This window comes from Zalophus californianus, chromosome X, assembly GCF_009762305.2.
Source record: "Zalophus californianus isolate mZalCal1 chromosome X, mZalCal1.pri.v2, whole genome shotgun sequence".
NCBI classification, from domain to species: domain Eukaryota; kingdom Metazoa; phylum Chordata; class Mammalia; order Carnivora; family Otariidae; genus Zalophus; species Zalophus californianus.
The window spans coordinates 101336861-101351573 of NC_045612.1; the positions used below are offsets into that span (position 1 = coordinate 101336861).

Consider the following 14713-nt stretch of genomic DNA (forward strand, 5'->3'; position numbering starts at 1 on the left):
TATTGTACAAGAAAAATTGAACCAGTTGGTAAAATGGGCAAGGAGGAATTTATTCAAGACCATTTCAATTAGGGATCAAGACTATTGTAATAGGGAAGAGTTTGAACTCAGTTCCCCTGAACAAAATGCAGACGAGTTTGTAAGTGTTGGAACGAGCTGGCATAAAAGTATTGGAGGACCTTTGTGAGGTTGGATAGACAATGTGATTATGCCATCTCTGTTTGCTAATTGTCCCTTATCAGAGTTAGGCTCCTACCCTCTCAGAGTTTGGGGCACAGGGGCACTATCTTTCTTGATAATTTCATTTCAAAGGGATGGCTTTCAGGTCCTTGAGAAAGACATTCTTGGGTTGTAGAAGATTTACATCTCAAAGGAACAGAGAAAAATTTACAATTGCAAGTTCCCTAAAGTAAGTGCTCTAAGAAGAAGAAGGGGCCTATAGCCAAAGTTCAGTCAAGCTGAAGGAAACTATATCTTAGTTAATGTAAACCCGTCACATTTGTTTTCTCCTTTTAAAAGATTAACTTGGCTATTTTTGTTTATTCACATTTCCATGTAGATTTTAGAATCAGCTTGTCTGCCCCTCCATCCTGCTATGATCTTAATTGGGGTTTATTGACGATATGGATTAATTTGTGGTGAACTAATATCTTTATTATGTGAAGTTTTTCAGTTCATGAATATGGAATAGCCTTTGATTTATTGAGGCCTCTATTTTCTCCCAACAATGTTTTATGGTTTCCAGGATAGTGGGTCTTAGACGTTTTATGAGATTTATTCCTTTATTTGATATTTTTCGTTATTTGTGCTGTTGCTGGAAATGGTATCTTTTCAAAATTTCATTTTCTGTTTGTCTTTGCTTATAGGGAGAAATACTCCTTGATTTTTGTTCCTTGGCTTTGTATCCAGAGATCATGCTAAATTTACTTATAATTTGAATAGTTTTTTTCTCTTTAAATTTTTTATTGTTATGTTAATCGCCATACATTACATCATTAGTTTTTGATGCAGTGTTCCCTGATTCATTGTTTGTGCATAACACCCAGTGCTCCACGCAGAACTTGCCCTCTTTAATACCCATCACCAGGCTAACCCATCCCGCCACCCCCCTCCCCTCTGTCGCGTTACTCAGATGTACGTATACAGGTTGTTTGTAATTACTGTTTTGCTTCTCCCTTTCTAATCATTGTTCATTTAATCAGTCTTTCTTGCCTTATTGTGCTGTATACTCTAGTACAATGAGAGTATTGTTGATCTGTTTCTCATTTTAGGTCTCATAGGTGAGGCTTCTAGTAAATCATCATAAAGTATGATATCTCTTATAGGTTTGTTGTAGATGATTTTTATTCCTAATGTTCTAAAAGGCTTCATCATTACTGGGTGCTGAATTTTAGCAAACATTTTTTTCAGGATCACTTGAAATGATCATATTAGTTTCTTCTTTATTCTCTTAATATATAAAATCACACTGCTTCATTTTCTAGAGTTAAAATAGCCTTGCGTTCCTGACGTAAGCCAAACGTGATGATGATATGTATAATCTTTTTTATTTGTTGCTAGATCTCTGCTAATATTTGCTAACCTTTGATTTAGAATTTTCCCATTGGGTCCATGAAAGAGATTGGCCTGTTGTTTTCCTTGTAATAGGTTGTTGCTAGGTTTAAGTGCTTGATTGTGCAGGCTTCGGAACTTGCCATTTGTGCCTAGAATTTTCTTTATTCAAGAAGTTTTAAATGAAAAATTAAATATATTTAAATAAGACTTTCCATTTTTCATTTCCACCTTCCCGTTTCTTCTCCATTTTCCAGATTTTCCATTTGTGTGTGTGTGTATCAGTTTGAGTAGTTTGTGTTTTTCTAGGAATTTGTGTTTTGCCTCTAAAATTACAGGTATATTCGGGGACGCCTGGGTGGTTCAGTCGGTTAAGCATCTGCCTTTGGCTCAGGTCATAATCCAGGGTCCTGGGATCGAGCCCCGAGTTGGGCTCTCTGCTCAGCGGGGAGCCTGCTTCTCCCTCTGCCCTTCCCTCTCCCCCTGGTCCTGTGCTCTCTCTCTCTCACTCACTCTCTCAAATAAATAAAATCTTAAAAAAAAAATAAAGTTACAAGTATATTCAAATAAAGTTCTGTTTAGTCCACGTGGTATTTAATAATGTTTTTATTAGTTATCAATGTTTGAAGTCTAGGAAATGTGATATAAAACTATAAATGTCTAGCCTCTGTGGAAAAAGCCACTGATCTGGTGATCCTTTGCCTGTTCTCCTGACTATTAACTTCAGTAAGAATTAAATAGCTCCGCCACCTTTAGCATGAGCTTTCCACTTAGCTACAATCCCCATTATTCCCCATTCTCTTATACCTAGATTATTTTGTACATTTTATTATGCATACACACTAGAATTTGTGATTTCTTATAGATGGAATAGTTCAGTGCGTAGAGTTAGAATGAGGCATAGAGGTATATCTGCTTTCCACTTACTTGATTACAAATAAGACATATAATGGATTATGTTCCTGGTTTAGAATTTAAAAGTCAAAGATTTTCAACTCTTGTATAAAATATAAGCCGTAACAGACTGTAGGTAAAATATGAAAAACTAGTCGTTTTAGTGTCATGTTGAAATGTTTTTCTCTATCCTGTATTATATCCAGACTTATCACATGTGGAAACAAAAGCTAATTTTCCACCAACTAAGCTCTAAATATTTACCAAGCACAAGTATCTCAATAATTTATCACCATTTTCAGAGCATTTTCACATTTGTTGACCTGGCTAGGAGACTACCAGGCCAGATACTAGTATCTCTCTTTCACTAGTGGGAAATCTAAACCATAACAAGATTAAGTGTTTGTGGAGAGATATTACTGAGTTGGTCAACAGTAGAACTGGGACAAGAATCCAGGCAATCTGTACTTCAGGCCTGGAGATGTGTACCAGGTGAGCAGATTCAGAGATGCTGCTATACGATTAATGCCCATTATCAGTAGTAAAGATCTAGAACTTGAGGTGGAGAAGACAGGACTTCACATAGGATTCTCACCTCCTGTGGCTCTTCAGATTTACCATAAATCGTTCTCTTGTTGCCCTAAATGACTGGTAGGCAGGTATTTAATGAAGAAGAAAGAAAAAGAGGTTCTAAGACAATACTTAGGAGAAAATCCCTGTATCAGTAATTACAGAGGTGTTATTGAGCTTTGAGACATTTTTATACTATGTGAAATTCATATATTGCATTAAGCACAATGGTAAGGAGCCCCCCCTCAAGAAGTCCAGAGACTGTAAGGCATAAAACAGTCAGGAACAGTAAAACCTTAAACTACCAAAGAGTGCCCAGGAATGCAGTGGACACTGGAAGGGACACTCTCATGCTGGAATGCTCCTTACGACTCCCACTCTTTATTTCCTGGTATCCCAATTGAATAGACTGTTGGGAGCTGGAGAGTACAGAGTTTATTAAGCTGCCACAGAACATTAAATAATAGCCTGCAAATAATAATGGCATCAACAACTCGGCCTTTCTGGATTTATTCATTAGCACTTTATAAACTCATAAATAATATATGGATCTGACTGTCGTGGCACAAGGGAACATGCTTCTTCAAGTTAAAAATCTTGCTATGTTTTTAACATAATCACCAAGACAAAATTTCATTAACGAATCAGACAGTCGTATTTACCTTTGAAAACTAAGACTTTGTGAAAGAGCACATGTTCTTGATCTGGGAGTGTAAGTATTTTATGTTTTTTAAAAATACTTTAAACAAATAGGTAAAATGTCAAAAATGTTCTTAGATGAAATTATAACATTAGGCTTCAAATCCTTGTTAAGTAGGTTAGATAAAATGTGTGATTAAATCTAGTCAAACTTCTGCCAAAATTAAATATGAAAATACTCCAAAAGGATTCAGCATCTGTACGTCTCACTAGGTTCTGTAGCATGCATTACAAGGCATATTGAATATTGCATGTTCTGCTGAGTAAATGACATCATGAAAGAGCACAGGCTTGAAGCCAGATGGATCTGAGGTCAGATCCCAGAAACTCAATCCTGTGGCCTCTGTGGCCTCTGTGGCCTTAGACAAGTCACTTAACTCATCCCCGTGTCTGGGTCACCTGTAAACTGCACCTTTAGAAGTGGCAAGTGTACTTTCACAGGTTCCTTGAGTTTGGTCAGGAAGTACTACAGGATCATTTAAACAGGAGTAAGAATGAGAATTTCAGAGAAAGCTACAATAAGTGTTTCCCAGTACATCGGACACATTTTTCCACCCTGGATCTTATGTTAGACAGCGAAGATATAAGGCATTCCATTTTATAATATGCTGCTTTGGTTAGCAGTTCGTAGAAACATGTAAAATTGAGATGAGAATCACAGAGTTGGCTAAACAGTAGTCAGTAGTACTCTGCCCCGTTTCTAGCCTCATGATGGGTGTTATTTCATATCTTTCAGTGAGTTACTTGCTGTTATTTCCACGTTACCATAGGTAAGGTGAAGTTGCTTATCCTTTTTAACTCTGCTGTGTTTATTAGGTAGGAAAGAAAAATAAAAAATGCTAATTTTCAGAAGCTTCATTACACAGAAAAGCCATTTAGCTGGGGAGTATATCCTAGGGTCTGAAACTAAAATAAAATGAGATGGGCTGCCTGGTGTCTCCCTTTCTTATAAACCCCAGTTGCTGCTGTGTTGTGTGGTCTATGGTGCATAACTGTTCCTTTCTTAGGGGACAGACTCCTGGGACCACTTTATCTCTTCGTGCCGGGCTTGATGGGCACAGTTCAGCTCTCACATTCTATACTTGGACTCAATAAATTCAAGGGTCAAGATACTTAAGTTTTACCTTCCAGGCTTGTCAAATTTTCCTCAGTTGCCTTTATCCAAATGTTCCTCTGATAGCCACTTTTCACTTTTGCTTTGAAAAACCAACTCAACCAAAGGAACTCAGATGAGAAATGTGCTTGGCGTGTATAACGATATGGGATATAAATTAAATGGGATGGGGAAAGCTTCCCCATTGCAGATCTAAGCACAGATGATAATGGAGTTGTGATTTAGCCCATGAAAGTGTGTTAGAGTAAGTAAACCGACAATTAACTTCTCTTACTGCTGAGACAGAATAAGAACATAAATAAAAATTAATTTCTTATCACCTCATGAGATGTTATAATTCATTTTCATTTATGTACATACTGTTTACATAGCTTTACAAAAATATGCATTACTTCTGAAAGCTCAAAGGATTCATATATTAAATGGAAACTCAGAGAAATACTTTTTTCTTTAGAGGTTTCTACTCCTAATGCAGTGATTCTTTAAAAAAATTACTTAGCTTTCTGTCAATCCCATTCGACCCAATCTCTTAGACTTGTTACATCCCTTTAGGCAATGACAGGAACCAGCATTTTTGAGTGATCACAGAGCTGACTGATGATAATCTTCCAATTGCTTAGTTCTATTCTTTGTAATTCAACTTAGGGCCAATATATCTAAGGAACAACCAGATAAATCCATAAATTCAAGCACTGTGTACATCTATTTATATTTGTGCATATGGCATTACAAAAATCTACCTGTGGGCAGACATGTACAGCATATGAGCAAGCAAATTCTAATTCACTTATCTAATTTTACTGAGGTGAGTAAAAAGCATCCTGCCCACATTATAACAGAAGTGACTTAGATTCAGTTCATTGAGTGTTTTCTGAGAGTAAGATAGGTTTAAGCAGTGGAATGTGTTAATAAAGGGTAGATATGCTGTCTTGTGTTGGAAATCTTTAAAGAAGAATATATTTGAAGTATATAACAACTACTTGTGAAGATTAGTAAGTACCTTTCTAGAGTGAATAGAGTCAAATAGATGACCCTTGCTGGTTCTTGGAAGATTTGAAATAAACACAATGATCAAACAAAATGTAAATAACTATTAACACTTACATAACTCACTTCAAATTAAAACTGCTTTCCAATATATAATCTTGATTAATATTTGTAGCAGTTCTTTCAGGGGTTGGTATGATTATTGTCTTTGAGAGAAAGGAAATGATTCAGCCATGAATTTCCAGAAAGTCACTTGATTTTGTTTGGGAGGTGGGATAAAAACAAAACAAAACAAAACAAAAAACCCTCAAAGAATTGCCAGAATTATTACAAGAGAATGTTGTGTTTAATTTTTTTTTTCCCCCTTGGGGCACTTGGGTGGCTCAATTGGTTGAGTGTCCAACTCTTGATTTTGGCTCAGGTCATGATCTCTGGGTCATGAGATTAAGCCTTGTGTGTCAGGCTCTGCGCTCAGGGAGGTGTCTGCTTGTCCCTCATGCTCTGCTCTTCCCCACCCCTGCCCCCACTCACTCTCTCTTTCTTCTCTCTCTCTCTCTCAAATAAATAAATAAATCTTTAAATAAATATTTTTATTTTTGTAATTTGAGAAGACATACACATGTTGGTAATCCAAGCAACTGAATGACCTAACACTTGAATCTAAGTTGTTTAGCTCAAGATATTTGTGTCTTCCCCACATAAAACACAAAATTACAGTGATAGCGTTTATATATTTGGGAAGTTGAATCACAATAAATTATTAAAAATCTCTTCTATTTAAATTTAAATAATTTTACCCTAGTAATTGCAATGCATTTTCTAAAATTTTCCCACTGTAATAAATACATCTTTACTTTCAACAACTTTAGTTTTGTGAGATATTTTGTAATGCCATGGAATCAGTCCCTCTTAAATATGTCTTTTGTGTTAGTTTGTTAGGGCTGCCATAACAAAATACCAAAGACTGGGTAACCTAGATAACAGAAATTGTTTTCCTCACAGTTCTGGAGGCTTGAAGTCCAAGATCAAGGTATTGGCGGGTTTGGTTCCTTCTGGGGCCTTTCTCCTGGGTTTGCAGATGCCTGTCTTCTCACTGTGTCCTCACATGATCTCTCCTATGTGCTCACACGTACCTGATGTCTTTCTGTGGGTCCAGATTACCTCTTCTTTTAAGAATACCTGTCAGATTAGTTTAGATCAGCCTCATTTTAACTTAAAATCTCTATGTAAAGGTCATATCAATAAAGGCCCTGTCACCTAATACAGTCACATTCTGTAGTAGAGGGGGACAGGGCTTCAGCATATGAAATTTTTTTTAAAGATTTTATCTATCATCTATCATCTATCTATCTATCTTTCTATCTATCTATCCATCTATCTAGGAGAGAGAGAACATAAGCAGGGGGAGCGGCAGGCAGAGGGAAAAGCAGACTCCCCATCGAGCAAGGAGCCTGATGCGGGACTCGATCCCAGGACCCTGGGATCATGACCTAAGCCGAAGGCAGACACTTAACCGACTGAGCCACCCAGGTGCCTCTTCAACATATGAATTTTAAGGAGACACAGTTCAAATGTCCATCGACTGAAGAATGGATAAAGAAGCTGTGGGGTATAAACACACACACACACACACACACACACACACACACACACACACACACACACACACACACACACACTGGAATATTACTTAACAAGCAAAAGAATAAAATCTTGCCATTTGCAATGACATGGATGGAGCTAGTGAATATTATGTTAAGTGAAATAAGTCCATCAGAAAAAGACAAATACCATATGATTTCACTCATATGTGGAATTTAAAAAACAAAGCAAATGATCATATGGGAAAAATTGAGAGAGGCAAACTAAGAAACAGACTCTTAACTGTAGAGGACAAACCAATGGTTACCAGAGGGGAGGGGAGTGGGGGAATGGGTGTAATATGTGATGGGGATTAAGAAGTGCTCTTGTTGTTGTTGTGAGCACAGGGTGATGTATGGAAGTGTTGAATCACTATATGTACACCAGAAACTAATATCATACTGTATGTTAACTAACTAGAATTTAAATAAAAACTTAGAAAAAGATATAAATGTTTCAAAACATAACTGTAGATACATATTGGAATAGTTCTGTGCTGAACTCATTGAAACTACAACGCATATTATGTGTCCTTCAACTAACATCTTCTTTCATTAAGATACAAGTCTTTGTAAATGTGTGTGTACAATCATAAGGGAATAGTTGTATTCTTAACTCACTGAAACTACAGTGTATATAACGCCATAATGCGTCCTTCAACTAACATCTCTCATTAATATATAAATGTTTCTAAATAAAAGTATAGATTCAAAAAAAAAAGGAGACATGGTTCAGCCCATAACTTCTTTTTATTTCAAGTTTTCATTTAAATGCTAGTTAGTTAACATGTATGGTAAAATTGGTAGAATTTAGTGATTCATCACTTACCTCTAACACCCAGTGGTAATCACAAGTGCCCCCCTTAATACCCATCATCCAGTTAGCCCACGCCCCACCCACCTTCCTGCCTCAACCCTCAGTTTATTCTTTATAGTTAAGAAACTCTTATGGTTTGCTTCCCTCTCTCTCTTTTTTCCCCTTCCCCATACGTTCATCTGTTTTGTTTCTTAAATCTCACATATGAGTGAAATCATATGGTATTTGTCTTTCTCTGATGGACTTATTTTGCTTAGCATAATACACTCTAGCTCCATACACATCATTGCAAATGGCAAGATTTCATTCTTCTTGATGGCTGAGACCTAAATGTGAAACAGGAAACCATCAAAATCCTAGAGGAGAACATAGGTAGCAACCTCTTTGACCTCAGCCATAGCAGCTTCTACACACATTTCTGGAGGCCAGGGAAACAAAAGCCAAATGAACTATTGGGACTTCGTCAAGATAAAAAGCTTCTGCACAGCAAAGGAAACAATCAATAAAACTAAAAGTTAACCTGTGGAATGGGAGATGTTTGCAAATGACACATCTGGTACAGGGTTAGTATCCACAATCTATAAAGAACTTATCAAACTCAACACCCAAAGAACAAATAATCCATTCAAGAAATGGGCAGCAGGCATGAACAGACATTTCTCCAAAGAAGACATACAAATGACCAACAGACACGAAAAAATGCTCAACATCACTCGGCATCAGGGAAATACAAATCAAAACCACATTGAGATGCTACCTCACACCTGTCAGAACAGCTAAAATTAACAACGTAAGAGACAACAGATGTTGACGAGGATGTGGAGAAAGGTTACAGTGTTGGTGGGAATGCAAGCTGGTGCAGCCACTCTGAAAAACAGTATGGAGATTCCTCAAAAGTTAAAAATAGAACTGCCCTATGACCCAGCAATTGCACTACTAGGTATTTACCCAAGGCACACAAAAATACTGATTCGAAGTGGTGTATACACCCCAGTGTTTATAGCAGCATAACCAGCCCAAAACTTCTTTTTTTCTGTTCAGTTTTGACACACAGTGTATGTTCAATAAGTAATTGTTGTTTAGACAGATTCATGATGGATGAATGAATGCATTAAAGACTTTCATTAACTGCAAGTTAGATTAAATATATTGGATTGGCTGAGTTATAAGCCTTTAATGGATTATCAAAATTATCTATTATTGTTAGAATACCAAAGGCCCTTCTTAAAATAGTTTTCTTAATAGGTTGACTATGTATCTAAAAACGTATTATTAGTTTTTTGTGACTCATTCATATAGTAAAAAAAAAAACTACAGTGCAAAGTGTATCACATTGGTATATTTTGGAATTTCTATAAAATTAACAACTTTAAGGAATCTAGTATATGGAGGTCTTTATTTGGATTTGTTTAATAGGATGTCCTACTAAAATTAATAAATTGTAATCATCAATCTATGAGATTATAAACCTAAGATGTTACTTCAGTAGGGAGACGATGCTATATTTCTTTAGAAGTTTCAGTACATTTCCTTTCATTTATGAAGATGGTGCTTCAGTTTGAGTGTGTCTCTCCCGTGCTTGACTCCCATTTCCACTGGGGTCAAAGGGATGCAGTAAACATCCCACAATTTGGCCTTTTATATCTTTATCCTCAAATTAGGCAGATAGTATACGTTATGGCTATAAGGTAAGATTTTCTCTGAAGCTAATTTTTTTCACAACTAATCCATTCACAAATACGTTACATACCATTTTACCTGATGTGTACTGACATGGTCACTAGGAAGTTCACTTAAAGAGCTTCTAATATGTTTCAGAAAAAAAATCCCCAATACTTCGTTGTAATAATTAAATGGCTAATATTGTTGAATTCATTGGTTTATGTTAGCACGTTTCCTTTGGTTATCTTGCATTATTATTTCAGTGCTATGGCTTCTGCCTCAAACTAACATCATTCCAAAGGAGTAGAGAGTGAAACTATAAAAAGTATGAAAATCGTTACATTATGTTGAAAACAATAACATTTTTATTGACATTTCTGAAGAAAAACTGAAAACTCACTTGTGACTAAGATGCATAGGAGTACATGATCATTTTCATAATGTTGTTAGTAAAATGTTTATTGCCTACTCCTGACTCATGCATGGTACTCCCTTTTTGAAAAGATGGTAGGATTGACAGTTTTTAAGAAATTGGGTGGGTCTTCAAGCCTCTTAGAAATAGGTGGATTTTTTCATGATGCTAATTACATTTGTATTTTTTGAGTCATATTTTAATATGTTCTAGGTGGATCAATCCAAACATGTAGCATCAAGTATGCTAGAAATTATGAAAAGGCTTATTATTTTAGATACCAAATATATTTGTAAAAAATATGAGTTACATTTTTTGTAGCCCTAATTCTATACAAAATAAAACATATCTCTATTTTGAGATACTTCCCATTGTAAAGATCTAGTGGCTATGGGAAAATAATTCTCTTATTTATATTAAAGTCAAGAAGTTGAAGTTTAAGACCGTGAAGGGCATCATAATGGAATTAAAATAAATGATACATATTTTTTGTCCTAAAGCATTCCCTTTACACAGCAATCATCACATTATATATATTTATTTTATTTTATTTATTTTTTTCCCCATCTAAAAACCATTGGTAGTCGGGTATATGACAGTACCTGAGCAGCGGGATGACCGTGGCTGCAGAAGCTGGAGCAGCCAGGGCCGCCGTGAAGGCTAGAGCCCAGGGGAGTGGGGGGGCAGCGCTAGAGGCTGTCGTGGAGGCAACTTGGGCAAAACATCACCCAACTACCTGTGAAGCTCACTGAGATGGCCATCTGGGCATTCGAGACCTACCAGAGCCACAAGAACTTAATTCCTTTTTGACCTTTAATTCCGTTCCAAGGGCTCCAAGGGCTTGTCAAAATTCCTAAAAATGATCCCCTCAATGAAGTGTATGCCTTTAACAATTCTATTGGTCAAATGTGGGTGAAGACCACCCTCGGGGCAGCTTTGACTGCATGCAGCCAACGTTCTCTAGCTCTGGAGCCTCCCAGCTCAATTGCCCAGGATTTATACATAATCAAGGTACAGCAGGGGCTCCAAACGACTCGTATGAGATGACACGAGGAAGAATGAGCCAGGCGGAGGAATCCCATGACCGAAGCACAGAAGTGATCAAACTGGGGGGCCCTATGTAGGGACAAGAGTGCAGATTTGTAAAGCACCTCAAGCTGTTTCAGATGTAGTGCCTGAGAGGAAGGGGTCAACCCCCACAAACCTTGCACATATGATTCAAAAGACACATGGCAGCCCCAGTGTTTTTCAGCGGCGACATAGGGACAGGGTGATTCACTTACTGGCCCCAAAGGCCTACAGGAAACCCACGCTGCCGGCTCCGCTGCAGAAACACGGTGTTAGTCAAAAAAAAAAAAAAAAAAAAAAAAAAGGGAGCTCTCTCGGAGCAATTCTGCAACAGGTAGCCAATCTGAATCCTACAGACCTCTCATATACCTTAAAGGATTATGTTCTAAAAGCGCTTCGAAGAGATTGGCCCGGATATGGTGAAATAGACAGAAACAGAGGTCGTTAGGCAGAGCTCTCGAGCACACTCATTCTATCTCAGAATGCTGCAAGCACAGGCCATTCAGAATCTCCTGCATGTTCTAGAAGAGATGCTGCATCTTCTCCTCAGAATCGGCTTTGAGATTCAGATTTCATTGATCCTTTAATGAATAAATAAACTTGAATATCTCACCTAACAGGTCGAGTGCCTCCAACATTAAATGATCACTTGAATCCCACCAGTGAACAATCTGCTCCAGGCCTGCTGCTGTCCCCTGCAGCCGCTGCCAGCCCTACCCCTCCGCCGCCTTCAACCCACCGGCCCAGCTCCAATCCTCCTCAGATCGTAAATTCTAGCTCCACTTCCCCGAGCACTCCAGCAGGCCGGGGCACTCAAGACCTACCTGTTGACAGTTTTAGTCAAAACACAAGTATCTGTCAGGACAAGCAAGACAAATATACCTCCAGGACTTCTCTGGAAACCTTAACTCTGGTTCACTTCTACTGAAGTGTCCAAAGCCTGTGGAGGAAGACCATTCAGTGTCTCAGAAAAAGTCCAAAAAAGTCTAAAAACAGAAGGAAAGGGGCCAAATTAAAACGCACGACCTTGAGACAACTGAACAAAAGGAAGAGGACCTTAAAAGAGAAGAGGAAATTGCGAAGCTGAGTAACTCCAGTCCTGATTCCATTGAAGGAGTTAAAGAGGGTTGTGCTGCCTCCACTGAGCCTTCTTCAACAATTGAACTCCCAGATTATTTGACAAAATATATTGCTATTGTCTCCTGTGAGACAAGGATGGCTTCAGTGCTGAGTATGATGAGTACAGGGCCTTGCATGCCAGGATGGAGACTGTAGCTGGAAGATTTATCAAACTGGATACACAACAAAGGCAGCTTTCTTCAGGCTCAAAAGAGTATCAGAATGTTGATGAAGAAGTCTTATGAGAATATCAGAAGATCAAGCAGTCCAGTCCCAATTCTCATGAAGAAAAATACATGCAAGTAACTTCCTAACAAGCTGACTCCCATCAGAAGACTAAGCGGTGAATTTGACCGAGAGCAGGCAGACTCATGGCACGGGACCTCTGCTTGGACCAGAAGCTGTGAATAAATCTAAGCTTATTTATTTAAAATTCCAAATGAGTTGCTATGAGATTTTTTTAAAAAATGAAACTTTGCTTGTTGAAAGTTTCAGTGTTAGTAAACTTGAGTTATTTATTATTTTCCCTGTTGTACTTTGCTTCCCTGCAATTTTGGAGGTGCATTTTCTGGTCCTCCCACTGCACCCTAAGACTTAGGTTTGTCAATAGAAATAAGTTTGTTTAATATTGGGGATCCAGTGTCTGTACTTAAAATCAACTTTTTTTCCTTAAAAATTTGTGTTTGTCATTAGAAATAATTTTTTAAGATTTTATTTATTTGGGAGGGAGGGAGAGAGAGAGAGCATGAGCATGGGGAGGGGCAGAGGGAGAAGCAGACACACCGCTGAGCAAGGAGCCTGATGTGGGACTATGGTCTCCTTGCGTATGAATCCATGTGCTCAATCTGGATGTGTGCAGAGTGTGTGATGGTGCAGAGTGGTGTGGATTGAGCATACATGAAGGAAAAAAGGCTACCACTCTCAATAGTCCAAACACTCAGGTTAAACAACTGATGAGTGTTTACTACTGAAGGGCTTTCTTTTTCTGGCAAAGTGCTATTTGCATTGCGAGAGACAAGAGCATGTCCATTTCAATAGTTTTTCAGCTTTATTAATGTTGGACAAAATCACTGTGTTATGAAAATGTAACAGAGGGGTGCCTGGGTGGCTCAGTCGGTTAATCGTCTGCCTTCAGCTCAGGTCATGATCCCAGGGTCCTGGGATCGAGCCCTGCTGCATTGGGCTCCCTGCCCAGCTGGGAGTCTGCTTCTCCCTCTCCCACTCCCCCTGCTTGAGTTCCCTCTCTCGCTGTGTCTCTCTCTGTCAAATAAATAAATAAAATCTTAAAAAAAAAAAGAAAGAAAATGTAACAGGTCTGTAGTTTTGGTGCAAAATTATAAAATTAAACATCTAGGTAACCTACTTATATACTCCTATAAAGTATTTTTTGAAGAGAGATATGCAAAGAAACTTACATACATGAAATGATATTTAAAGATTTCTTTTTCATCCTGGGAGCCAGGAATATAAGAAAAGAGCACATACATCTAACCGTAACATATTATCAGTCATCTAACAGCACAAACTTTCATCTCATGGAGTTTATCTGTTGATATTGATTTAAGCTATCATTTGTTTTATCACATGGAAACATAAGTTATGTGGTCAAAAATTCAAAAATATAAGGATTTTGAACTAATGTTGATTCAAGTTGTGTTGTCTTATCATATTGTCTTTTCAAAGTGCTGCCAGTTGAAAAGGAAAGCACTATGTTTGCAAATCTGTTTTTGGGAAATGTTTGCCAGAATTTTGGTAGTATCTTGAATAAAGATGTTTTTCTCCAGCATCCTGTAAATACATACTTACATACATACATATATACATACATACTGTTGATAATTGGTTTATGTTACACATTAAAAAATAATAGTGTGTGCACCTTAGTATTAGTAACATGCTAGAGATAGGGCAATTACTACTCAGGGAATATTACGATTTTTTTCACTAGAATAGTTTAGAGAGAGAGAGTGAATTTAAATACTTTGTAAGAATAATCCAGATAATTTTTAAAGTCTACATGTGGATGTAATTTAAATCACTAACGATTTTCTTCTACAGTCGGGGCATTAAGCAATTCTTATTGCATGGGATTGCTTCAAAGAAGAGTCTTTAGGTATTCTATTTAGTAGACAGACTTTTATTCTATAGGAAATATTTTCAAATCTAAGAAAGATACCCAT

General features: G+C 37.5%; 1 protein-coding gene and 1 pseudogene across 2 annotated transcripts in view; both read left to right on the forward strand.

Annotated features, from left to right (window-relative positions):
• DMD (dystrophin) overlaps positions 1-14713 on the forward strand; it is a 2214577-nt gene that overhangs the window by 737236 nt on the left and 1462628 nt on the right. The gene's annotated exons all lie outside the window — the stretch shown is intronic.
• On the forward strand, positions 9950-12944 carry LOC113931164 (annotated as a pseudogene).